Consider the following 25,645-nt stretch of genomic DNA (forward strand, 5'->3'; position numbering starts at 1 on the left):
ATGACAGCTTGCAATTGCAATGTTATCAATTTAATAGTTGTTTTGTAAAATAATAATAATAATAATAAATAAATATGCCTTGCAGAATATTGTCGATTTTATCTTGTAATCTGAAACACACACACATATTTTTGTTGGTTTTAGATTTTTGAAAATGTCTAACGAGTTTCACTGTACAAAAGTGATACATTAAGTCAAATAACAGCTTTACTTATTTATTGCATGATCTCAATACTGCTGGTTGAGCCAAGGCAACAAACTAATTTAATTGTCAGTCCACTTTATGAATTCAAGCGCCTGTAGCTTCAGACAACATATATGTTTGTTTGTTTGTTTGTTTGTTTATTGCATAGAATCCCCTTGAAAACTGGAACAAGGACCACTTCAGTCTAGTTAAGAGACCACCAGCAATCCACATACAACACTACGAGAACTTTGTTGTTAATAGAATAGTTGTATGCTTTGGTCTTATCTATCCATCTATGAAGGTGTTCAACGTGGTGTTTATTGGGATAATTCAGCCTTGGTGGAGGTCCCATTAAAGGTGTATCAAATGGGTGCACCCTCAAGGTGACGAATGCCACTGATGCTGTATTATTATTGTGCGAGGCACAGCAACAGTCCCCCGTTGTTAATTACATTACACCAGGTCGCACGGATATAAACACAGCCTTGTGTGACAGACATTCTCGCTTTACTAGCAACAAGCCACAGCCACCAGCTGCCGGTCGGTCAGCGGGGCCGGCTGGCTGGATGCACCCGGGCTAGGCGCTCGGCGGCGCCGCGACCTGGGAGCCAGGCAACCGCCGTACACGCCACATGCAAAGCGGCCGTCCACGGATGCCCAGACGCGACACCGCACGCCAACAACAAGCCGACTCGCTCGCTTCCCGTTTCCGATAAGAAGCACCGCCAGCGACGGGCACCGCCAGCCAGCCCAGCCTGCCCATCTTGTGACACGACTTCACCCGCTTAAAGGTTCCGAGGAGGTCAGCCTATTGTTAGCAGGTACTACCCGGCCAGCGCGAGCGTGCAAAGCCGCGCTACGGGCTCCGGAACAAGGCGACAAACTTACTTCCAGCTCCGGGGTTCCGGGAGGCGAATCCTCCTCCGCGACGCTGAAATAAAAAGCCTCCGCGTGGTGGTTTTTGTTGTTCTTTTTTTCGTCTCTCTGGAGCTGCTCCTCCGAGCCCACGGCGCAAATGAGTGACTGAATCAACTACCGTGGAGCACGGCAAGTTGAAGTGTCAGATTACACGGCGCTATTCAGTTAACACCGCCGAGGAGAGGACCGTGCTCGGTGGTGAGGAGGAAAATGTGAGCCGGACTTCCCCCTTCCACACCCCCACACCACCACCAGGAGGAGTCTGTCTGCCTGCCTGCCTTCGCGAGCCCGTGGACGGCCGCCTCTACCGGGGAGTGGGAGTGGGCTTCCTGGACAGACAAACACAACAGTGTGATGTCACTCATTGTCATGTTCTACCGTTCTAATCAAAAGAAATGATTATTTTCCTAACTGTATGCTAATTACTAACACTTAGATGTGTGACTTAAACGCTACATTTTGTTTTTCAATTTTCACAACAGCTTGTATTGTACTAATGCAAATATTTTATATTGATTTTGAATTTCAGCATTTTATCCTATGTATTTAGACTGGGTGGCTTGGTACACTCGTGGTTAACACAGTTCTGGCTTCGAATCTCAGCTCAGACTTTCCATGTTCTCCTTCCACATTCCAAAAACATACATGCCAGGTTCAGTGAAGACTAAATGGTCAATTGGTGTCAATGATTGTTGGTTTGTATATTATTTGTATATTTAATTAAGAAAATGGAGTCACAAAAGCCCTGTCTTCTATTACAATAAACATATACAGGTGCATCTAAAAAAAAAAAAAAAAAAATAGAATAGCGTTGACCATTAATTTATTAAAAGTCAATTTATTTCAGTGGTTCAATTTGAAACATAAAACTTGTCAATTACATAAGTCATCAAACACTGGAAAATGAATTGTTCCCTCTTTTCACAACAAAAATCATTTTTGATTCTTTCTCGAGATGGTAATGTTGGAGTTTGACTGTGATCTATAATCGTCAAAATTTTAAAAAATGAAATTAGTTCAGTGTTCCACGATATTCTAATTTATTGAGATGCACGTCTGTAAGTAATATGCACTCACCAGGCTTTTATTAGGTACACCTGCACATTCAACACCAGGGCTCTATCGAAAACCAACCTTTATCGACAATAATAAGGCTTCATTTTGATTGACACTGTTTAACCTTAACATTACAGTTATTATTGTGATATGCCGTGGTGTAGAAATGTGCTTCATCATTCTGACAGCTGTTTCTAATACTGTGGATACCTTAGTACAAAATGTGCAAAATACAATCCACTGACACGAACACCAAATAAGAGCATTATGATCACAGCAAATGCTTAATGATTAATACAAATATTGCATTAAGTGCATGAAATCTATGTAACTGTGTTAGACTGCAAGTAAGCTATTGTGGCCATTGAGTGTATAAGCAATGACTAGTGGTTAAAGGCATACTGTTATTGTTTGTAGTACCACTAATGAGAATCATTATGTATCGGGACAATTACAATTACATCTCTGTCATATGTCATTATAGTTATCGATATTATCCACCCATCTCATTAACTATAGCGCTTGTACTCATTAGGGTCCCGGTCATGAGGTGGAGCTAAATATCCCAGCTAAATTTAAAAATCGCAGGACACATAAAGACAAGACATAAAGACATTCACACTCACATTTATACCAATGGATAATTTAGAGTCTTCAACTAACTTAACAGCCATGTTTTAGGAATTAGGGAGGAAGCCATAGTACCTGGAGTTTATACATTTTTCTAACTATTTTACTGCACTAAAAGTTAGTGAGTAATGAAATGTATTTGGGTATATTTGCGTATACTATTTTACAACAACTGCACTTTGTTAGTACATTATAAATGACTGAGTATATAGACAAATGTATTTTATGTGAGTGTATATGCAGTATATGCACAATATTGCACTTATGTCAGTATATACAGCAGTTATGTAATTCATGTGGGGGTATTTGTGCATTCTGTAGTCCATCCATCCATTTTCTGTTCATTTTTCCTATCCTCACTAGGGTCGCGGGCGTGCTCTAGCCAATCTTCGGGCTAGAGGCAGGGTACACCCTGAACTAGTCGCCAGCCAATCGCAGGTCACATATAGACAAACAACCATTCATACTCACATTCACACCTAAGGGCAATTTAGAGTCTTCACTTAACCTACCATGTAGGTTTTTGGGATGCGGGAGGAAACCGGAGTACCCGGAGAAAACCCACGCAGGTACGGTGAGAACATGCAAACACCACACAGGCGAGGCCGGGATTTGAACACTGATCCTCAGAACTGTGAGGCAGATGTGCTAACCAGTTGTCCACCGTGCCGCCGCATACTGTAGTATCTGAGTAAATCAACATTGTTACTGTATGGGTGTGAATAATGTCCTTTTTGTGAATATATCTGCATACAGTTTGCTGCCCCTGCTCTATTTTCACTTAACTTTTCTAATCTTTTCTTAATTTCCTCTCTCACCTGCTACAGGTACTGCAGATGCAAGTAGGCTACAAAGCAGTAATCTGGCATAGAGTATTTCTACCCTTGAGTTTAATTATTTCTGTACACAGTCCCTGACAAATACATGGACAAAAGACAAACAAGCACGGGGGAAATATCCACACAATCTCCACACAGTAAGGCTGGAGCTGAGATTCAAACCCAAAACTTCAGAACTGAGAGGCAGCTGTGCAAACCACTAGTACACCATGCAGCCTTGTTACAATGTAATAAAACTAGAGAACTCAATTTCTGTAATATTGCATGTGTAAACTGAAGCTGAACTGACATGCTGTGGAATTGTCTGAATTGTTGAAATGTAGAATGTGAGACTTGAAGTTGGAATGGGTTGAATTGATCAAGTAATGTGGAAAGAGGAGGTAATTATGTAAACTGTCTGAAAAAAATCAGAATTTTATGAATGTGAGAAATAGTTCCGAAGATGTCCTGAAGGAGCTGAGCAATTTTGTTGGAATGGTTTTAATCAGGTAAACAAATCGTGAAATGTGGATTAGTTACTGTAAATTTGGAATGTCTCCATTAATTTCAATGGGATAGTTTATGGAAAATGTAGAATTGTGGGAAAAGTACAAGTTGGGGAACATGTAAAATAGTTCACCACAGGGACGTCATTAGGCTTATTTTAGGGGGGGCTTCAGCCCACCTAAATATGTTCCTTCGCCCTCCTTGATTTGGTTGCTAAAAAAACATGTTATCCATTCCGTTCCACATGTTCATATAGGAGGATATTCTCCTGTATGCTTAAATCAGAAGAGGCGCGCAGCTCCACGCTTTTCTGACTGTGTCCATTTGTGCACCTTCTGGTCAATTGCGCACTGTGGGTGGAGTAACCCTGAAGTGTGGGCGTTCCCTCTCATATCTGGCTGAGTGCGTGTTCTCCCTAAGACTTCAGCACATTTCCTGATCCACACTCGAGATGTTGTAAGTCTGCTGCGCCCGTGAGGGTGTGTGTCAGAAGTCACTTACGGGAGAATCGACGCACCTTGACAGCGCGAAAGCCAAGCACGTAAAAAGACGACTTACTGTACGCACCAAAGGGAATATATGGCCCATAGAGAAACCGCAGTCCATGTTTTACCTGCAACCTTGCTAGCACTGGTACCTCCCTGCCGCTGTTATTGTGCCTGGGTAACACACAGGGCTGACCTAACAGCAGCATGACGCAAAGAACGAAGGATGGACTTAAGAAAGTTTTCCAAGAAAGTAAGTCTTCATCGTATGCTACTAGCTAGCTAGCTAGCTTGTCAATTCGTCTGAAATGTATTGTGAAGCTCCAGGCTGTTTACATAAAGACGAAGGAGGTTATAGAGTGAACTTCATGTATGAATTCACACCGTGTAATAGGAGCTGAGCTCATTTACTTGTAGTTGTCATCAGTGAATACTAATAATAATAATAATAATAATCACTTCTCCATGGTCCACCCATGTTGAATTGTAGGAATCAGGACAGATGAGTCGAGAGAGTAACAAGGGAATGACATCGACTGGAAATGTGAGTCTAAAGGATTTCATAGAATAAAGCTGTTTGTTACACAGTCTAGGAATCATATGGAACTCAATATGGATATGGAATATGCAATATTTTAGTCAAAGTGCATCATATAAGACTTATTTAACTTGAAATTTTATTTAGGAGAGTAATGATTAGACAGTGGAGAGATACAGTAAATATAAGACAAATTAACCTAACTCAGATCTTTTCAAGACAACTTTAAAGTTACCTAATTATTTAATTAGCAAGTAATTAAGTTATATATATATATATATATATAATCTCTGCGACTTCAAAAGTATTTGGGAGCAAACAACTATGTTGTAAGCCAAAATAGAAGAAGAGTTCACAGTCTTACAGTAATGTCACTCAAAAAAGACACTTCAGCATCTGAGTCACGGCAGAGTGATACCAATTTGCCACCATTAAAAACAGACGACGTTCGTTGATGCTTCCCACCAAGTCGCTGAGGATTGCAGCTGTTTTGATTTCGATAACATTGTTAACTCTTCGACAGGAAATTATTCTCTGTATAATCTGTTAATTGCAATTTATGGGGTTTGGCTGACTTTGTGACAACACAGTGACCTTTTTTTTCCCACAAAGATTTATTTTCTTTTTTGTGGTTAATGCTGTAAACATACTTCCTGTGTTTGTGTACTGTATTAAAAAAAGAGACTGAAATAACACTACAAATCTAATGGTGACTTTTAACTTTTACCAAGTATTGTACTGTTTTAAAATCTGTCCAAAATCGTTTAAAAGCCATTTCTCAGTCTTTGGTGGCTGTTCATTAAATTTTGTGCTCGCGCGCTACATTGGCTCACATCCTGTGTATCTCCAGGGGCCCTAAGCCCCCTCCCTTCCATCCATCCATAAAACCTATTGACATCCCTGGTTCACAAGATGTCCTAAATGTAGTGAATATTTTTTAATTGGAAAGCTTTAAATAATAGCTGGAGAAAAGTGGAAGTAGTAGAAATTGACAGAATGATAATAATAAATAATACCTTATTATAATTAAAATAATACATTGGACTATTAATTAGCAGTCTGCAGTGTAAGTAGTTGACTTGTTGACCGCCAGTGTTTTGAGTCTGGTTTGTACGCCGGCTCCAGCAGACCGCGTTATCCGGGCTCCGTTTTTTGCGGGAGGCTGGTCTCGCGGTGGAAGCCTCCGAATAACAAAGACGTGTTTGAGAGCAGCGGCAGGCTGGGCCGAGCGGTGACGTCAAGGAACAATGTTCTCTCCTTGCGATGCGCACGGCACACGCACGGCGCACGCACGCTACCCACGCACACCAGCTAGTCCCCTCTCTGTCTCTCTTCTCTCTCTCTTCCGCGTCTGGCAAGGCTGGAAGTGGCCAGAGGGAGGGCCGCTGAATGCATCAGATAGACAAAATGTCTCACTCTGCATGCTGGCCCTGCACACACCATTCCATCATGGTGTCGTGCAATCAGGAATACATAAAAAACCATGGCACATTATAGCAACAACAACAAAAACTAAGGGTAGGTTAAGACAACAGTGACCTAGTAAATGTTTTGTTTTTTTGCCGATTTTTCAGCTTCGAAAAACTGCCAGTGACAAAGAGTTAACACTATCACTGCTATAATTAATACAAAACGGAACTAGCCTATTGCTGAAAAAATACTTCCTTGCTACTAAGCCATGGTTGATTTTGTATACTGTAGCTAATTCAAACAACAGGACGATGAACCAAAGACTGAAGGTTACGGTTGGCTTGGCTTTCGTTATACAAATACGCAGAAAAGCCAGGCAATCGTCAGGTAAATCGACACTGCACTCTCTCAATTAGTTCTATCTCTCTTTTCAAAAAGGGAGACCATACATCGGTCACATATTCTGAACCAAGTCTGAAAAAAAACTTCAAATAAGCAAAGATAAGATGAACATAAGAGAAATGTCGAAGAGTGGTAGGAAAACTTTCAGAAAAAGCTTCAGAAAATGATCTGCAAGACGAGGACTACCTCATTATTAGCAAATGTAATACCATCAGTTTCAAAATCCCTTCAAAACATTTTCCAGCTACTAATTCCAACCTGCTTGTTTCGAGACCAACTATAAACTGTCGAACAGAATTAAATCACTTCAAATATAAAAATGACTCAAATAGTTATACATTTTGGCACAACCTGCAAAGGATTAACGTAAAGAGATTGCAGTATTGATCCTAAATCATTAATGTAAGTAAGAAAAAGCTTAGGGGCCGAGGCACACCAAATGTGCCGTCAATACTTTGCACATTGGCATTTCAAATTGCCGCAAATGGCTTCCACCCATACAGGATTGGATGAAATCATTTCAGCAATAACATTGGATTGATGGCATGTGCAGAAGCTTAACATGAGACACATTATTAAACACTTTACAAATATACAAGTAAAATGCATTAACAAATTTGCCAACATCAATGGCATAGCTCTTGTCATTCAGCATACCTAAAAAATGAGAAACAGTTGACCTGCATTTGTGGCCTCCATGCTAGCCATTAGTTAGCAGTTGATTATTCTCAATAGACAGCCATACTATAGATTCCAACAGATTTCGATTGCAAACCTTTTTCGTGAACAGGTACTAGTTTTACAGTTTTCCATTTGCCAGTGCGGATGGTTGTTTGTCTACATATGTACTGTGATTGGCTGGTAGCAGTGCAAGGTGTACTTGTCACTAACATAGGCTCCAGCTCACCCCTGACACAAGTGGTATTGAAAATGAGTGTACTGATGCATTCCATAAATGCACAGACGGCAATGTCGCACTTTGGTGAAATCAGTCTGAAATTACGGCTCCACCGTTATGCCTCTTATGCGCCAATATCCCTGGCACGCAGTGTGAAAACAACTATTTTTGTAAACAAACACTTTATAGACAGCCATTTTTGGTTTCTACATGGAAACTAACAGCAATTTCTTTTTTTTATACAAAGCCATTTAGTTCAGTATGCTACTATGGATTTCTTATAGGTAAATACCCGTCAGGCTTGTTTCCATCACAGTGTGTGTAGGCAGTAAATAGCGTGACATTATACCAGCGAGACAGCGTGAAACAAGCTAACGAATGAAACAAAGACGTTGGCTGTTACGGATGTCAGCCTGTTTGGCTGATATCGGTAGACTGTCTGGCTCCACCCAATAACAGCGACCGGAACCCCAATGAAAAATTTGAACGGTACAGGTCTGATATTTCAGGAGTAATTACAATGAAAAAGTTGAAAAATGGGTACAGTAATAAACAGAACTTTACTGCTTGGTGACTATAGAGAGACCTCTTTAGAATGACTGCGATTAATGGTGTTTTTGTACAAAGGTGACACCACCACATACAGTATACTTTTTAGTTTGCCCTATGTACAGTATAGAGTCTACACTTTGTACCCACGCCATTTAAAACAAACTGAATGAAGATCAGATCCTGTTCACATCGGATCACAGGTCAAATTCTCAACAACAACTCCTGGGCTGGGTTACTCTAACCTCTGAGGGGAAGGAAGTGGCTGCTATCCACGTTGCTTCCTGCCTGCAGGCCTCCTGACACTGATGCAATGGGGGCATGCGCATGGGATTGCCATCGAGAAGCGGTGGGAGAGGAGGGTGGTTACTTGTTGGGAGATGTGTGGGGGGCGAAGTTGGGAAGCGTCTCTATCGCAGCGTCTCAAGGACGACCCGGCCCTCAGGTCGGAGCAGCTCTGATGGGGACAAATGGGACCGGTGACATCACCGCCATCACGCAGTGAGTCATTTTTATTTCAGAGGAGGGGGCCCCAAACTGGGATGGAGATTGGGTGAGCGGTCAATGTCACGATGCTCTGACGGTGAACTCACGATCGGATAGTTTTTTTCAATCTGGAAATGACTTGTCAAAAAGACCAATGGCTTTGTTTTGTCATAACATCGGCAAGGTGATACATGCACAACACATCTCCAATCAGACAGTCTCATCTGATAACTAGAGGACAATTCATTAAAGCAACTACACCCCCAGGGTTGGGGATAAAAAACAGACCTATCAATTGTTGGCGTCTGTCATTTAGGTTTAATTCCAATCATAATATCTGTTCTAGCCCATCCATCAAGTTTTTGTCTCACACCATCACGAGTTGTCAAGGCCTTTTAAGGGTGTCAGCCAGTCCACTACTTCTCCACTGACATTTTGCAGTTCAAAGAATGGCTTGTTGTCACATGTCCTCGCTTTCACGGCAAATCGTGCTCCCCCGGCCTCTCCAAAATAATGTGTCCAGATGGCTGCCAACAAGATGGATGGATTATAGGTGGGGTGACTCCAGCTCGACTTGGCGCTGTGTATAATTTCTTACGAGCTGTATTTCAAAGGGGAGAGTGAATGAATCCAGGGGGAACAAAGGGAGCTCTCCATGTGGCATGCGCCATGACAAGGTTAATTCATATTGCATTGTGTTGGGGAGTGGATCCAATTAACATATGAAAACAGCTTAAAGTTAAGAAGACTGGGGCGGGACTTAGTTTACAACCGTTTATTTTTCTTGGTCACCTTAAGGTCTGTTTTCATCAAGAGGGACGGGTTGGTTCAGTTCAGAACAGAAAATGCCTGACAACTTTTCAGCACCTCTTTGTGGTATGACATGTTATGATACCTGTGGTGTGGTATGACATGTTATGATACCTGTGGTTTACATGCTAAAGTTCTTGACTAAGACATTCAATCAGACTGCTTAATTTCAGTATACAGTACCTGCATGTAAGGGGAACAAATATTTGGTAAGAGTAAGTCCTTCAAAACTGCCATAACCTCTAAGTGTTGGACTTTTTCTGGTTGACAGAACAGCACTGCTAACGGTTACCATCATCATGCTCGTCCTGGTCTACAGACGTCTTGTATTCTATCGGCAAGAGAAACCTGTGGCATAGAGATCTTAATGTGGTTGGATCGTATTATCAGTTTACATGCAACAATAGCAGGACATCTGACCATAAAATCTAGGTGTTTATGCACAAGTCATAAGAAATTCACTCTGGAGCGATTCCAGTCTAACGTGTTTCAATAAATGTTTAGTTTCAGCCCAATTAACCCATCATTCAAATGTTATTTCTTCAATACTATATAAAAGTGCTGACTGTGTCGCGCTGATGTGATGATACGATATGTTGAAGACACAGGGGGTCCTGGGTTTTCGATGTTACCAACATACAACATTTCCAGGTTGTGAACAGCACGCAACGAAGTAGTTTTCACAATGGCGTAAGAATAAAATAATGCCCTTGAAGGGTTTTTCGTTTCATTTAACATTTATTTAGCCAGGAAAACTTCATTGAGATTTAAAATGCCTTTTACAAGAGTGTCCTGTAGTGTTCATACAAATATTTACTGTTACTATAGGTTAGTGATAGATTACGCCATGTTCCCACTGACCTAAAAATGTGGGTTACGTCGCCTCTGGAGGAACACAACTACTGTCAAACCGAGCCCCCAGTACCTATAAAGCAAGCTCTGATGTGATAGGATACATTCCAAAAGATGTGATCCACTTGGATTTGAAGTCCCACTCAGTCCCTAATGAAACCTGGCACTCATGAACCAAAATGAACTGCCGTTCAAAAAACGTTCATAGACCCCAGAATGAGCGCGCTCACTTAATGTTCATAAGGTAGAAATACACTACATGCAGTTGACGTTTACCCAAAATATGAACAAGTTCATGAACTGTCATTCATTGAACTTCTTCAGGTACAACATAATGCCCCTCCGTAAGGCAAACTCATCACCATCTGAGGTAAACCCGATGAGGGTGGGTTCATTCGCAAACTTGATCACTTTTACATGCAGATGGCTGGAGGTGCAGCAGTTGGTGTAGAGGGAGAAGAGCCAGAGGGAAAGTACTGAAGTCCTGAGGGGATCCGGTGCTGATGGTCAGAGTGTCCAAGACAGTCTTCTCCAGCTGCACATGCAGCTACTGGTCTGTCAGGAAGTCTGTGGTCCACCTGCATAGGGAGCCGGGCACGTTGAGCTGGGAGAGCTTTCCCTGGAGTAGAGCTGGGAGGATGGAGTTGAAAGCAGAGCTAAAGACCACGGACAGGATCCTAGCGTAGGTTCCCACAGAGTCCAGATGCAGAATGGAGAGTAGGGCCAGGTTGACTACGTCGTCAACACTGTTGACTCTGTAGGCGAACGGCAGCTGGTACAGAAGAAGAGAGGTGATTGACTTGAGGTGGGGCAGGACCAGGCGCTCAAAAGACTTCATGACCACAGACATCAGCGCCACAGGTCTGTAGTCATTAAATCCTGTAATCCGTAGCTTCTTGGGGACAGGGGCGATGGCGGAGGACTTGAAGCAGGCTGGGACATGGCATGACTCCAGGAAGGTGTTGAAAATGTCTGTGAAGACGGGAGCCAGCTCATCTGCACAGGGTCTTCGGGTGTATGTGGTGATATTGTGAGGACTGTAGAGATAGCTGCTGCTTCAATTCTCGCTCAAAGAGTACTGTGGGACATTGACCAATACTACTTGGTGGAAACCAGGTTTCATTATAGAGGTAGAGTGTGGGGGTGCTGCTGGAGCTTTACAAGGGGGGCTGACTCTCAGTAAGTGCTGACATCAGCTCCAGTGTTCGCACAGAGGTGTGATACTTGTTCAGAGGTGTCACCCTGCTGTCACTAGCAAGCTGCTGAAAACACTCTACCAGAGAAGTAATAAACAAGCCAGACTGACTGACTGGCTGACATGTCTTTCACACCTGAGTGAGAGGATGGACACACACATTTTTCACTGGTGTGCTTAAATGGGTTCGCTGGCTCCGGTCAGTGACAGAGACACCCTTCAGCATGGTTTTAAATAGGTCCAGCACTGGTGCAAAAACATGATTTTTGTAGTATGACAACTATTCAAACCCACCAGAGTGATTAAGTTCCAGACCCACCCACAATAGGTGAAAATCCGCAATGTAGTGAGAGATCATATAAAAACCTTTTTGTAACAGATGAAGCCTTAGAATACATCTTAGACATTCTTTAAACCCATTTGAATGCATTAAAATACACTTTTTAAACACATCGTAAACATATTTGAATGCCCAAAAATGTACAAGCACAAAAAGAAAATACTCTTAAGTGTGCTGTCAATGAGGTCATTAACGTCATCGTGCGTCAGGTCACTGAAGCTTTCACCTAGCAACCAGCTTGACTGCTTTGTCTACTACCGAATAACGGATTTCGGCACGAGAGAACCCTTTGCAGTCGTAGATACATTCTGAACACAACTTTCCTTCTTCATTCACATTGCTATTGTGTAATCATGCCAGTATGCCTTCAGCGTTGAAATTTGCGTCAGAATTCATTGCCTCCATGAGGTAGTATAGGGCATTGCGCGTGTACAGCGCTTTGAATGCACATATACAAATATCTGCAATATAGTGTTCGATTACTGTACAATAACTTTGATTGCTGTACAATTACAAGACATACAGTGGATATAAAAACTCTCCCCACCTCTGATAAAATGCCAGTTTTTAAGCGATATGAAAAAATTGAGACCAAGATAAAAGATTTCAAAACCTTTTCCACCATTAATTTGACCCTTATCATGGACAACTTCATTTAAAAAATAAGGTATTTTTGAGAGGGAAATTAAAATTAAACAACTGAGATAATGTGGTTGCACAATTGTGCACACACCCTGCCGTAACTGGTAATGTTAACCAATCACCTTCAAACTCACGGGAGTCAGCCTCTGATTAATCCCAAATAAAGTTAAGATGTTCTTGTCAGCTTTTGTTGACAATTTCTTTCTTTTGAGCACAATCCTGAGGTTTTGTGCTAATACTGACCAGTATTTGGACCTGTTCATAATTCCCTCCACCTTGAATAAGGCCCCTTCTAAAGGACAACATGTTCACTGTAGGTATGGTGTCCTTTTGGTGATGAGCAGTCTCATATCTTTTGGAAGTATGGCCAAAAATTTCACTCCTTGTTTCATCAGACCATAAAACATTTTTTCAAGTGTTTGGGAGTTTTCAAGTGTGTTTTGCCAAATGTAGCTGGGCTTGGATGTTTTTCTTTGTTATATAAGGCTTCCATTTTGCTATCCTACCCCATAACCCAGACATGGAAGACAGTAGATTGCTGTTATATATGTTCCTAGCTCCTTAAATGTTGCTGACGGCCTCTTGGGAGCTTCCCTGACCAGTTTTCTTCTCGTCTCATCATCAGTTTTGGAGAAATGTCCAGTTGTTGGCAATGTCACAGTTTTGCCATATTTTCTTCAGTTGATCATAACTTCTTCACTGTGTTCCGTGGTATTTTAATGCCATGGAAATACTTTTGCACCCTTCTCCTGACTGTTACCTTTGAACAATGAGATATCTCTGCATAGTGTGGAAGATCTCTGTGGACTGTTTTGTACAGCAACAAAAAATTCCGGAAAATCCAATTAGTATAGCTGAACTTTAATTTAATTAGAGGGACTTTAAATGGTGGCAGATGTGTGATGACTCCAATTGAACATAGTTTGAATGTGATTGGTTAATTTTGAAAACATCGCCATTTATAAGAGGGTATGCTTCTTGTATGCGTTAAATCATCATATATGCAGCCTAAATGTTTAAGAGATCAACACCATCATTGTGATCCTTTCACTTGATTGACTACCTGTGTTATTTAGTGATCATTTGAGCCCTAACCTCGACTCACCAGGCCAATACAACCGCACGATCAATAGTCTTGTTAGGAACGGCTAACGGTGGGTTGAACATATTCAATGTCATAGCAAGATTTTTTTTTTGTGAGAAACTGATGCAAGCTATTGAGCGAGTGAGAGGAGCAATGAAGTTTAGTACAGAGGACAAGCAGAGACGCAGGGCAATAAGTGGATCAACCCCTGCAGAGGGAAGGCAGACAAGCACTATTTTAAAACAAGACAAGTCTGCTGGAGCACACCATTGATCGTCTCAGGCGGCGAGAAGTACAAAGTGAGGCGAGGGGAGAAGAAGACAGCAAACCAGTGTGATACAGACGCTTACAGGAAGCGTGGATGGCCTTTTCTAGAGCCTCTCTTGATCTTACCCTCCATTCCTGTCTTGTTTGTTTCAACGCACATGCATGTGGACTGGGAAGGCAGACAGGCAGGGCCCCCAACCCGACCCGACCGACCGACCGGCTGTGGGGAGCGCAGAGGTAATCAATGCGTGCTCACAATAGAGGTCCAACATCCAGAGAGCTAACAGCTCCCTCAGGCCACGGCAGCAAGCTGGAGGAAATAGTGGGAGTGTTGGGTGGGGGTTGGGTGGGGAGGATGCCAAAGGAGGGAGGATTTGAGGGGGCACGGGGGAGGGGGTGGGGGTGTTAGGAAGACAGGGGATGCTGGAGGTAGGCGGGTGAAGAGATTTGGCGCCCTTACACATGGGTGTTGTTTCTGATAGACATACACAAAAGGCATGTTCTTTTAAGGTTGCGGTGGCTCACTAAAGCAATATGAGGTCCACAATTCACTCCCATCTGAAGAGGGGCTCTCCATTTAGCATAAATGAAGTGTGGTGGGCCAACGCTTTGGTGGTTGTTTGGGCAATAGCTGCTGTGATGAGGCTATTTTCGGTCGCCTTCGTCCTCATCTCATTGTTGCCCAGTTTTGTGTGTTTGCATGTTTTGAGCCCCCCCACACACTTTTTTTTTTTTTGCCTTATTATACAATGCAGTGTGTGACCTTGGGAAGAACATGTGCCAGAGGGATGCTGCAAGAGCTGAGTAAATGTGTGACCACTTTAACCTCTGTGTCATCCTTGACTGCACAACTGGCATGCTCACTTGTCACAGAGCAGCTCTCAGGAGGACACGGAACATTAGAAGTGCAGTTATGCGGGGTGTCTGCTTTGTTGTGGTGCACAGTGCTTAACAAATGGATGAGACCGCCACCCAATGTCAGGTTCATGCCACAGATGCCCATAATTTCACAGCAGTGGTCATTTCTGTAATGGTTAAAAACACCAACAACATTACAATATGTTTTATGCTAAAAGTAAATTATTATTATTATCCATTAATTTTTTGGTAAATCATTGCATTCTGTTTAACACAACGTCCCAACTTCACTCGAATTGGGGTTGTAGATGTAAATACCATGAAATAAAAGCTGGAATACTGAACTTTTGTCACATGTTCATCTTCATTCATCACGGGGGGGGGTGATGAATACAGTCACATACAGTGACTGGCAGAAATGGCTCATTCACTTCCTTACACTGAATAAGCAAATTTATGAGTAAATTGAGACAAAGTACTTTTTGTAACATTTTTGTTTGGTGATATACCATGAGATTTTTCTGATGTAAAATATGTGCCTTGGCTCAATTAAGCTTGAGAAATATTGGTCATTCCAATCCCTGTTCCCTAAAAGCTTGCCAGACCATTAGTTGCTGATGTAGAAACATTACACCATAGAAGTGTGAAAAAAATATAGCATCCAACAATTCTCTTTGTAATCATTCTAGAAAGCTTTCACTTGCTACATCTACAGTGCTCCTCTGACTGCACTTCATTTTGGAAAAAAACAGGCTTGCAGACAAGCCACCTATAAGCGATTGCCTATTTCTCAGGATGACATTAATATAATAGCGCCGGCGCCGAAAACAACTTTGTATTGATTCCCATAGGCTTTTAACCAGTCGATGGCTGCACTCAAACTTAGAATGCTTTGGCACCACCATGTTTTCCAGCAAGGATTTGCAACATATTAAAATGCTGTCTCGCTTTTCTACCGTTTGAGTGCTTTGTCTTCCTTCTTATATATTTTTGTTCATTTCTCTTGCAAATGAAGATGTAGTAAATATTAAAAGAAACAATACATCTCATTGATCGATTTAAGTCCAGGGCAATTATCTCTTCTGGGCTTGTCACAACCTCGACAAAGGTTGTCAATGTTACCACATCTGTTGTATGGTGCTTTTATGCGTGCCTCACTGACTCATGCTCCCCTGCTAGCCTTATTGCGTCTCGACGCACTGGATATTGTGACTCACCCTGAAACCATTTAATGTTTGCTGATCCTGGAGTGAGTTCATGAAAACGAAAGACGGTGCTTAGGATTTTGTGGCCTTGCAGCAATGTGCGTTTAAGTGCGTCGTCAGGTGCAAAGTTAACTGGGTTTACTTCTTTGGAATGTGACGTTATTGCCACCAACAGGTACTAAAAATGTGTGGGGGGTTTTCCAGCTTACACTCTGTACTGTATGTTGTCCTAGCCTGTCATTGCCATGGAGTACCCAGACCCTTACAGTTATTCGTAATGTGCAATATCGGTGGATCAGCCCACATCTCTGGTGTTGTCTTGGGTGCTAGCGTCGATGCTAACGTTACCATTCAGGGTAGTGACAAGACATTTGGTGTTTAACCTGAACAGTATTCCCTGCTATATCGTGGTTCATCATTTATGCTCCAGCTATATTGTATATTGATTGTTTTTTAAAGCTTTTTACAGTATACTTACAGTAAGGCCCTCACATGTGGCAAAGGAGCGCTACAGTCGCCAATGCACTTATCAGCCGATTATTGAATGTTGGGAGAACAGTAAAACACATTAACACAATGACCACACTCACCGCGGGAGCTGCTGACAACCACAGCTCACGCCAAGATACTCACACGCAAAGTGACCGCCACACGATATGCCAACCGGCTCCGCCTCTTTAAAGGCACATGCAGTTATCTAACATGCAGCCACTATTATTTTCTATAAATGTTACAGTAAGTCACGGGAACATAAACATTGTGGAGTGATCACGTCAGAGTCTACTTTAATCACTGTTAAAGATGCCGTCTCCACATAATGTAAGACCATGTTTAATAGGGAATTTGCTGACAACATCTGGTAAGACTAAATTATTTTAATTCCTCTGAGAGACTGCTTATATGCTTTGATACTGCTGTTTTGGTTAGCAATGGGATTCAAATGGACACAACAGTTAACTACTTAATTGTGTGTAAACAATAGGGTCTCCGAACTGAGACAATTATGTTACTACCCTTTGTTCCTGACGGGGAAAGAAACGTGTCTATTTGAGGGAGGCCTGTATTTGTTTTAAGCAGAGGGAGGCCATTATTTGGGGAAACAGGATATTTCCCATTGGACAAAATTGTTTTCTTTGCGGTTCCACTGTACTTTAAACACAAATGTTCAAGCACAATTTGTAATGCAGCCCGTAGGCCGGTCCCAAGCCTGGATAAATGCAGAGAGTTGCGTCAGGAAGGGCATCCAGCTTAAAACTTTGCCAAACAAATATGAGCGTTCATCCAAAGAATTCCATACCGGATCAATCGTGGCCCGGGTTAACAACGTCTGGAAATTCAGCTACTGTGGGTCGAAGTCGAAGAACAAGAAGAAGAGGTGGAAAGCGGGTTCTTCGGCAGAAAGAGAAGAGGAAAGCACAGAGCCTAGAACTGAATGTGGGCACTTTGAATGTTGGGACTATGACAGGAAAATCTCGGGAGTTGGTTGACATGATGATTAGTAGAAAGGTTGATATATTGTGTGTCCAGGAGACCAGGTGGAAAGGCAGTAAGGCTAGAAGTTTAGGGGCAGTGTTTAAATTATTTTACCATGGTGTAGATGGGAAGAGAAATGAAGTCGGGTTATTTTAAAAGAAGAGTTGGCTAAGAATGTCTTGGAGGTGAAAAGAGTATCAGATCGAGTGATGAGGGTGAAACTTGAAATTGAGGGTGTTATGTACAATGTCATTAGTGGCTATGCCCACAGGTAGGATGTGACCTAGAGGTGCAAGAGAAATTCTGGAAGGAGCTAGATGAAGTAGGTCTGAGCATTCCAGACAGAGAGAGAGTCGTGATTGGTGCAGATTGTAATGGACATGTTGGTGAAGGAAATAGGGGTGATGAAGAAGTGATGGGTAAGTACGGCATCCAGGAAAGGAACTTGGAGGGACAGATGGTGGTAGACTTTGCAAAAAGGATGCAAATGGCTGTAGTGAACACTTTTTTCCAGAAGAGGCAGGAACATAGGGTGACCTACAAGAGCGGAGGTAGAAGCACGCAGGTGGATTACATTTTATGCAGACGATGTAATCTGAAGGAGGTTACCGACTGTAAGGTTGTGGTAGGGGAGAGTGTAGCTAGACAGGATAGGATGGTGGTGTGTAAGATGACTCTGGTGGTGGAGAGGAAAATTAGGAAGACAAGGAAGAGCAGAGAAACATGTGGTGGAAGGTGAGACAGGACGAGTGTTGTGCAGCTTTTCGGGGAGAGGTGAGACAGGCTCTCGGTGGACAGGAGGAGCTTCCAGAAGACTGGACCACTGCAGCCAGGGTGATCAGAGATGCAGGCAGGAGGGTACTTGGTGTATCTTCTGGCAGGAAAGGAGAGAAGGATACTTGGTGGTAGAACCTCACAGTACAGGAAATTATACAAGGCAAAATGTTAGCTAAGAAGAAGTGGGACACTGAGAGGACCAAGAAGAGGCGAAAGGAATACATTGAGATGCGACATAGGGCAAAGGTAGAGGTGGCAAAGGCCAAACAAGAGGCATATGATGACATGTATGCCAGGTTGGACACTAAACAAGGAGAAAATGATCTCTACAGGTTGGCCAGACAGAGGGATAGAGATGGGAAGGATGTGCAGCAGGTTAGGGTGATTAAGGATAGAGATGGAAATATGTTGACTGGTGCCAGTAGTGTGCTAGATGATGGAAAGAATACTTTGAGGAGTTGATGAATGAGGAAAATGAGAGAGAAGGGAGAGTAGAAGAGGCAAGTGTGGTGGACCAGGAAGTGGCAATGATTAGTAAGGGGGAAGTTAGAAAGGCATTAAAGAGGATGAAAAATGGAAAGGCAGTCGGTCCTGATGACATTCCTGTGGAGGTATGGAAGCATCTAGGAGAGGTGGCTGTGGAGTTTTTGACCAGCTTGTTCAATAGAATTCTAGCGTGTGAGAACTATAAAGGAATAAAGTTGATGAGCCACACAATGAAGTTGTGGGAAAGAGTAGTGGATGCTAGACTTATGACAGAAGTGAGTATTTGCGAACAACAGTATGGTTTCATGCCTAGAAAGAGTACCACAGATGCATTATTTGCCTTGAGGATGTTGATGGAAAAGTACAGATAAGGTCAGAAGGAGCTACATTGTGTCTTTGTAGATCTAGAGAAAGCCTAGGGCAGCAGAACAGTGGTGAGTTGTGCTGTAGGTATGACAGACGAATTTAAGGTGGAGGTGGGACTGCATCAGGGATCAGCCCTGAGCCCCTTCCTGTTTGCAGTGGTGATGGATAGGCTGACAGATGAGTTTAGACTGGAATGATGTTTGCAGATGACATTGTGATTTGCACTGAAAGCAGGGAGCGGGTGGAGGAACAGTTAGAAAGATGGAGGCATGCACTGGAAAGAAGAGGAATGAAGATTAGCCGAAGTGAAACAGAATATAGGTACATAAATGAGAGGGATGGTGGGGGAAGTGAGGCTACAGGGAGAAGAGATAGCAAGAGTGGAGGACTTTAGATACTTGGGGTCAACCGTCCAGAGCAATGGTGAGTGTGGTCAGGAAGGGAAGAAACGGGTCCAAGCAGGTTGGAACAGGTGGAGGAAGGTGTCAGGTGTGTTATGTGACAGAAGAGTCTCTGCTAGGATGAAGGGCAAAGTTTATAAACCAGTGGTGAGGCCAGCCATGATGTACGGATTAGAGACAGTGGCACTGAAAAGACAACAGGAAGCAGACCTGGAGGTGGCGGAAATGAATATGTTGAGGTTCGCTCTCGGAGTGACCAGGTTGGATAAAATTAGAAATGAGCTCATAAGAGGGACAGCCAAGGTTCGATGTTTTGGAGACAAAGTTAGCGAGAGCAGACTTCGATGGTTAGGACACGTCCAGAGGAGAACTAGTGAGTATATTGGTAGAAGGATGATGAGGATGGAGCTACCAGGCAAGAGAGCTAGAGGAAGACCAAAGAGAAGGTTGATGGATGTCGTGAGGGAAGACAGGAGGGCAGTTGGTGTTTGAGAGGAGGATGCAGGAGATAGGCTTACATGGAAAAGGATGACGCGCTGTGGCGACCCCTAACGGGACAAGCCAAAAACAAAAGAAGAAGAAGAAGTTCAAGCACAATTTGTGAGTTTTCAAAAGTGCTTTTTGTCCTTCAAACAGCTTTAGTCATGGTGTGATTTTGCTAGCAGATGTTGGCTGAGAGCAACCGCTCTCACATTAAAGCCTGGCACATAAATACACCCACAAATACATAAGAAAATGTGTTTTGAGGCATGCACACACACACACACTTTTACTGCTTGTGTATTTTGGGTTGCATTAGCACGACTCCTTTCATAAATATCATACTCAGTAAGTGTGCACTTAGGGAATGTTGTGCTGGTAAACTTGTGTATAAAACAAACAGTTCTACCTTAGCATCCTTCATGATTTGAAGACGAAGAGTAAAAGGGGCATTCATAACACTTGCCATGCAAAAGATCACCAGAAATCCATCTTTAGCAGGGTACACATATACTAACAATTGGGGCAAATTCGAGCCTTCAGTCAGCAGATTATCTAAATCTAAAAGATTCTCCTAATTCATTATCATGTGGTGTGTAAGGAGCCCCAGGCATGACATTGAAAGAAAAGAAAATTTTGGCCACAATAAAGATATAACATGCGCATAAACTTCTAATTTGTGGCCACAAAATAGGTACAACATGCGCATGAAATACTAATTACCATTAACAACTTGGACATTAGGGGAAGCAAATGGAACACACCTTTGCCAGAAACTGCAATATGCAATGTCCTAATGCCCTGTAAAGTTAATTCTGAGATTTCTTTCTAAATACATTAACATGATTAAAGATAACTGCTGGAAATGTACAAGAACAGGGAACTAAGTAGTACTTAATATTGTTGATAGAGGGTTAAACTGTTTTTCACCATTTCAGTTTTCCAGATTTTTTTGTTTATGGCTAAAGTGACGCACTTGGCCGACCGTCATGAGTCGACCCTCGCCCACTAAATAAGAATTTGAGCGCCTTTGTTCGCATCAGCGGTTATCCAGCACAATTTCTATGTGCAGTTAGCAAGCTACCTATACCCTGAAAATACATCTTTCTTTCTGATAGTTCAATGGTGTGCCCACTTTAGCGTGCCTCGTTGTCAGCTGTGAGTACGAACACGTCGTACAGAGAAAGGAAAAATACTTGAAGAAAATACTTTATAGCCAGCGTGTGGACCGGGGCTTCAGGCTGGCGTAGCCGCTTTAGAGCGCCTCATTGTCAGCCCCGCATGCCAGCATGTCACAGAGAGAAGGTGGAAGAGTGAGGAGGGAAAAACAAGTCTGATATGACAGCCAGCGTGTGGACAAGGGCTTCACGCTGCTGTGGCTGTTTTAGAGTGAGCACTTTGTTGCTGGATTGAAAAAGACCACAATGATAGATTCCAGCCACTGGAGGCTTTAAGCGGATATATTTTTACGGCTCTCACATGTAGTTATGTGTAGGAATAAGAAGGTAGCATATATTTTTCCAGGTCGTAGTACTTGATCGACAATTGAGCGGAGGTGTGGTTTCAACGCAATCACCAGACATGCCCACGACATTTGTGAGCGGAGAGAATAACTTCATTTTTCACGATTTTAAAGTCTCATTTTATGTACTATCATTCAAATGTGGCAGTGTTGTTAACATCAGTCTTCTCTGTGGTGTGTTAAAGTCACAAGACCTAAATTAAATTCACTTTAGAGGTACTTTAAGGTCGTACCTCCACTGCTAAAGCAGTCAGGCTCTCAATAGTCTATTTAAAAGCCTCGAAGTAGTAATGATGAGTTTGAATGCCAGGCTTGTCAGAGTTCTTTGTAACTTTGTAGTATTTCATGCACGTTGTACCTATTTTATGGCCACAAGTTAGTATTTGATGGCCACAAAGTAGTATTTTGTACGCATTTTTATAGCTATAGTGTCCACAAATTTCACTGCGCCTTGTCATGTCTGGAGCTCCGTGGTGTGGTGTTTGTTATGAGTGATAACAGTTGACAATCGTCATAGGAAAACCTGTTCAATATTTACAATGGCAAATCCTTAAGTGTGGTCAACACCGAGTTCGGCCGAGCCAACAGTGTCTGTGATTGTAACGTGAAACGGAACGATGGCCAATTTGGAAGTGACTGAAACTCCAGCTGCCGCGGACTCAAGTAGAGGACTGGTTGTGTTGTGTGTCTCCCAAGTCATTGACACCAATAAAAATGACAAGGAGAGGAGTTTACAACCGAAATCTAGTTACTAGATAACCTAGGAGTTTATACTACTCTTTCTTCTTTCTTGTATTGTCCAGCAGTCTGGATGCCCTATGGCACCATGCTGCCTCTCACTGGTTAATCTTTGAACTACGTCCGACATCTGGTTTTGGGAAAGAGTTGCGAGGGTACAGTCACGGTACAGACCTCAGGTGACACTCCATTGACAGCCTTTGTGATAGAGGCCCAGGTATCTTTTTTGTTTGTCATCAACATTCCAGTGTAAATGTTTCGAAAAAGTGTTGTTTTCATTGCCTCCACTTATGACACGAAAACACACTTGGTGCGTTTTTGATTATGTGAAAAATCGGTGTGTTTAGACGGCTTCATCAACAAAAACATCGGCTGAAGCCTACTTTGGAGCCTGACACGTCTCAAATCTGTGTGATTTAGTAGATTAACAGTGACTAATCGTACAAGCAGCCACTCCTTGGGCCTCCAAAGAGCTCTTGAGCCACCTCTCAAATGACTCCAGAGGGCAAGTGCTTTGTGCCTCCCAGTCCAGCTCGGAGCTGCCGGGCCTGGGGAGGAGGTATCGAATCTCCTCCAGAGAAAATAAATAACGCCCTTGTCTGAGAGTGACCGGCGCTCGCTCCCAGACTTTTAAGGCGGTTCGTGTTGCCGTGGCCTCTGACAGGAGCAGACAGGTTGTGTCTGAGAGAAATACCTTCCCACATGATGACATCACACGGAGGAGCAAAGCATGGAGAGGGCCAAGAGTGACTCCACTGCCTTGGCTCAATAATACTCAATCACAACCAGTTTGTTATGTTGCGTGATGTTACCCGCAAGAACAAGCTGTCTTATCTGATCTCAACCGTGACTGTACGTGTCCGTGAAGAAGACAGCGCCATTCTTTATGCGTATGTGAGAAAACATGACCTTAATTCCTCAAAGCGGCTCAGAAAGTACTGTTCTCCACTTAACATGTAAGCCCTCCTCCCTCAACACACACACTCAATCTCTTCTTGATGAAGTAATAGTGTGATCTAACGAGGCAGAGTCTATTGTGTGGGTGGAAATTAGCTGCCATCACCCAGTTCCCAGTGAGGGTGGTCTCCCCTGGGCGCTGTGGCTGACATTAAAAGGGATTTGTCTGTGAAGATCTGACTCTATTACTGCAGATAATGCCCCCGCTAGACAACCACAGAGATCGCACAGTGAAGTGTTTCCCCCCCCCCCCCCCACACACACACACACAGACACACTTGTAATCGGGTGCATCTAAATGATCTAAATTTGCCTCATGTAGGCTTCATCTGCAATGCTCAAGAAGCGTGTGGTTTAGTAACAAAGATGTTGTGATAGTTGCAGGTAAAAAAAAAAAAATTTGAGTATAGAGTATGGACAGCACCGCCTGCTGGATGCAGGAAGGGCCGCCTGCACAGAGAAAGAAGGAGAGGATCAGCCTTTCCCATGGAAATCTGATTAAATGTTGCTCAGCGCAGTTCCACACACAATTAAACTGAGTGAATGGGTTACTATGGTGCGCATGAGGTGCTGGTTGCAACAAAAAAAATACAGTAGAGTAATGTTTTCCAAAGATGGAGATGGCCCAAGGCAACCTCTGTTTTGAGTGTTGTGTTGTAACCAAGACAGACTAAAGCTGGATTTAAAAGATTTCCTACAACGATAGGCATCAGTTAACAATTATCAGTTATTGAAGAAGTAATTGTTGCTCAAACTTTGTATCAATGAGGTTATGTTTTGTGTTACGTGGGATTATAATTAGTCAACTTTATACTGTTGACAACGCAAGCACTCTCCTAGCTCTTACATCACTGGACTCTCTGTGACAAAAAAAAATTTCATTTCAAAGATCGTAAGTTCTTATTAAGCTCTTATTAAGTTAAACCCCTACGGGCTACTTTCACAAGAACGTAAAAGTTAAAAGGGCATCGTTTCTGCTGTTGGCTTAAACGAATGGAGCCTAAATACACAAAAATAAGTAAATACCATGGGTGTAATGGTAAAATTCCAATCGCACATATAAACTGACAAAGGGTCTTCAAAAGACAGTTGCTGTAGTTGACAAACAGTTGTTGTGTATAGTGTATCTTGACAAAATGCTATCGCAGTATGACAATGTTTTTGAAGGGCCATGTCAACAGCAATCTTTTGGACAATGTCATCGTTGGTAGAGTATGTGTATAGATTGTTTTCTTATAAATGTACCCCAAGAGAAACTCATCTGTAACACTGGTCTCACTCTCATATCAGGGATCCCGCCACCCCCTCTCCCTCTGTGTCATAAGCGGCCTTTCAGCTGAACAAACATTTCAGTCAAAATGGACTCTGGACTTTGGTGACCACTGAGCTGTAAACCCACCCTCATGTTGCCACATTACGGGGAGCAAACAAAAACATGAGTCATCCTTGCATAAGGGCCAGTCCCTCCGCTATCATCGCACTCGTATCTCGGGCCACCTGACCGCGGGCTCACCTCGTCCGCATATCCTACTACTGTTTGGAATGTGTTGTCGGGCAACTGTGCCTGTATATACAGCATGGGGAAACTCTGACAGGAAACCTCTTGGCTCTGTGGAAAATTAGATGCCATTACAGCGCGTGGTCGTGTTTGTTAGATAACTGAACAAACTCCTTTCCTGTTTTTTGTTTACATTGTAAAACAGTACTGGCTTGTAAGCGTAATGCTGTGATTTTCCAAACAATCAACAGCTTAATCTGCGCATTGGTCCATGAACCCTGAGCACCCCTCAGCTCCATCCTCATTACTATAAGCAGCCTTTTACTAATTAACACCTCCCTCCCCCAACACCACCCCCTTATTTGTGTTAGAGAGATGGCAAAGAAAGCCATTACAGGACCTCTACACTGCTCAGTGGGTCCTATCAATTTCCTGTTATTGTTGGCAGTTGAGCTGAAGCCCCAGCATCGATCCCTCACCACAGGAGAAGATAAGGTGGGGAATCGAGATGGATTCCATATCTATTATCTAATGGAATTCCTCCTCCTAGAAAGGGCTATAGATTTTCTGCCATTGAGGCTGTGAAAATGTGTGTCCACAGGCTCTTGCTGCTTCCTCACGGGTTTGTGAGTGTGAGTGTCCCCACTCACAGTGCAGAGTGATGCTTTTTCGAGGATGGATTAATGCAGAAAGCAGAGTATGGCTGAAAGTGGCACCGAGGCGTTGCAAACTGGTGAAGCATTGATGGGAAATGTGCGCTCTATATGAATGTGGATAGACCTGCAGTGCTTCAAATGGCCGACTCAGAGA

At 42.8% G+C, this 25,645-nt stretch overlaps 1 protein-coding gene and 1 long non-coding RNA gene across 2 annotated transcripts in view; one reads left to right on the plus strand and one right to left on the minus strand.

Annotated features, from left to right (window-relative positions):
* zmiz1a (zinc finger, MIZ-type containing 1a) overlaps positions 1 to 25,645 on the minus strand; it is a 176,944-nt gene that overhangs the window by 141,840 nt on the left and 9,459 nt on the right. Inside the window, exon 2 of the mRNA XM_061789374.1 lies at positions 1,076 to 1,434. The gene's annotated coding sequence lies outside the window, so the exon portion shown is untranslated. The remainder of the gene's footprint in view (positions 1 to 1,075; positions 1,435 to 25,645) is intronic.
* Positions 1,383 to 25,645, plus strand: part of LOC133485544 (uncharacterized) — a 32,928-nt gene continuing 8,665 nt past the window's right edge. The window contains exons 1-2 of the long non-coding RNA XR_009790718.1: positions 1,383 to 4,854; positions 5,092 to 5,145. This is a non-coding gene — a long non-coding RNA (uncharacterized LOC133485544). The remainder of the gene's footprint in view (positions 4,855 to 5,091; positions 5,146 to 25,645) is intronic.

Source organism: Phyllopteryx taeniolatus, chromosome 11 (assembly GCF_024500385.1).
Source record: "Phyllopteryx taeniolatus isolate TA_2022b chromosome 11, UOR_Ptae_1.2, whole genome shotgun sequence".
NCBI classification, from domain to species: domain Eukaryota; kingdom Metazoa; phylum Chordata; class Actinopteri; order Syngnathiformes; family Syngnathidae; genus Phyllopteryx; species Phyllopteryx taeniolatus.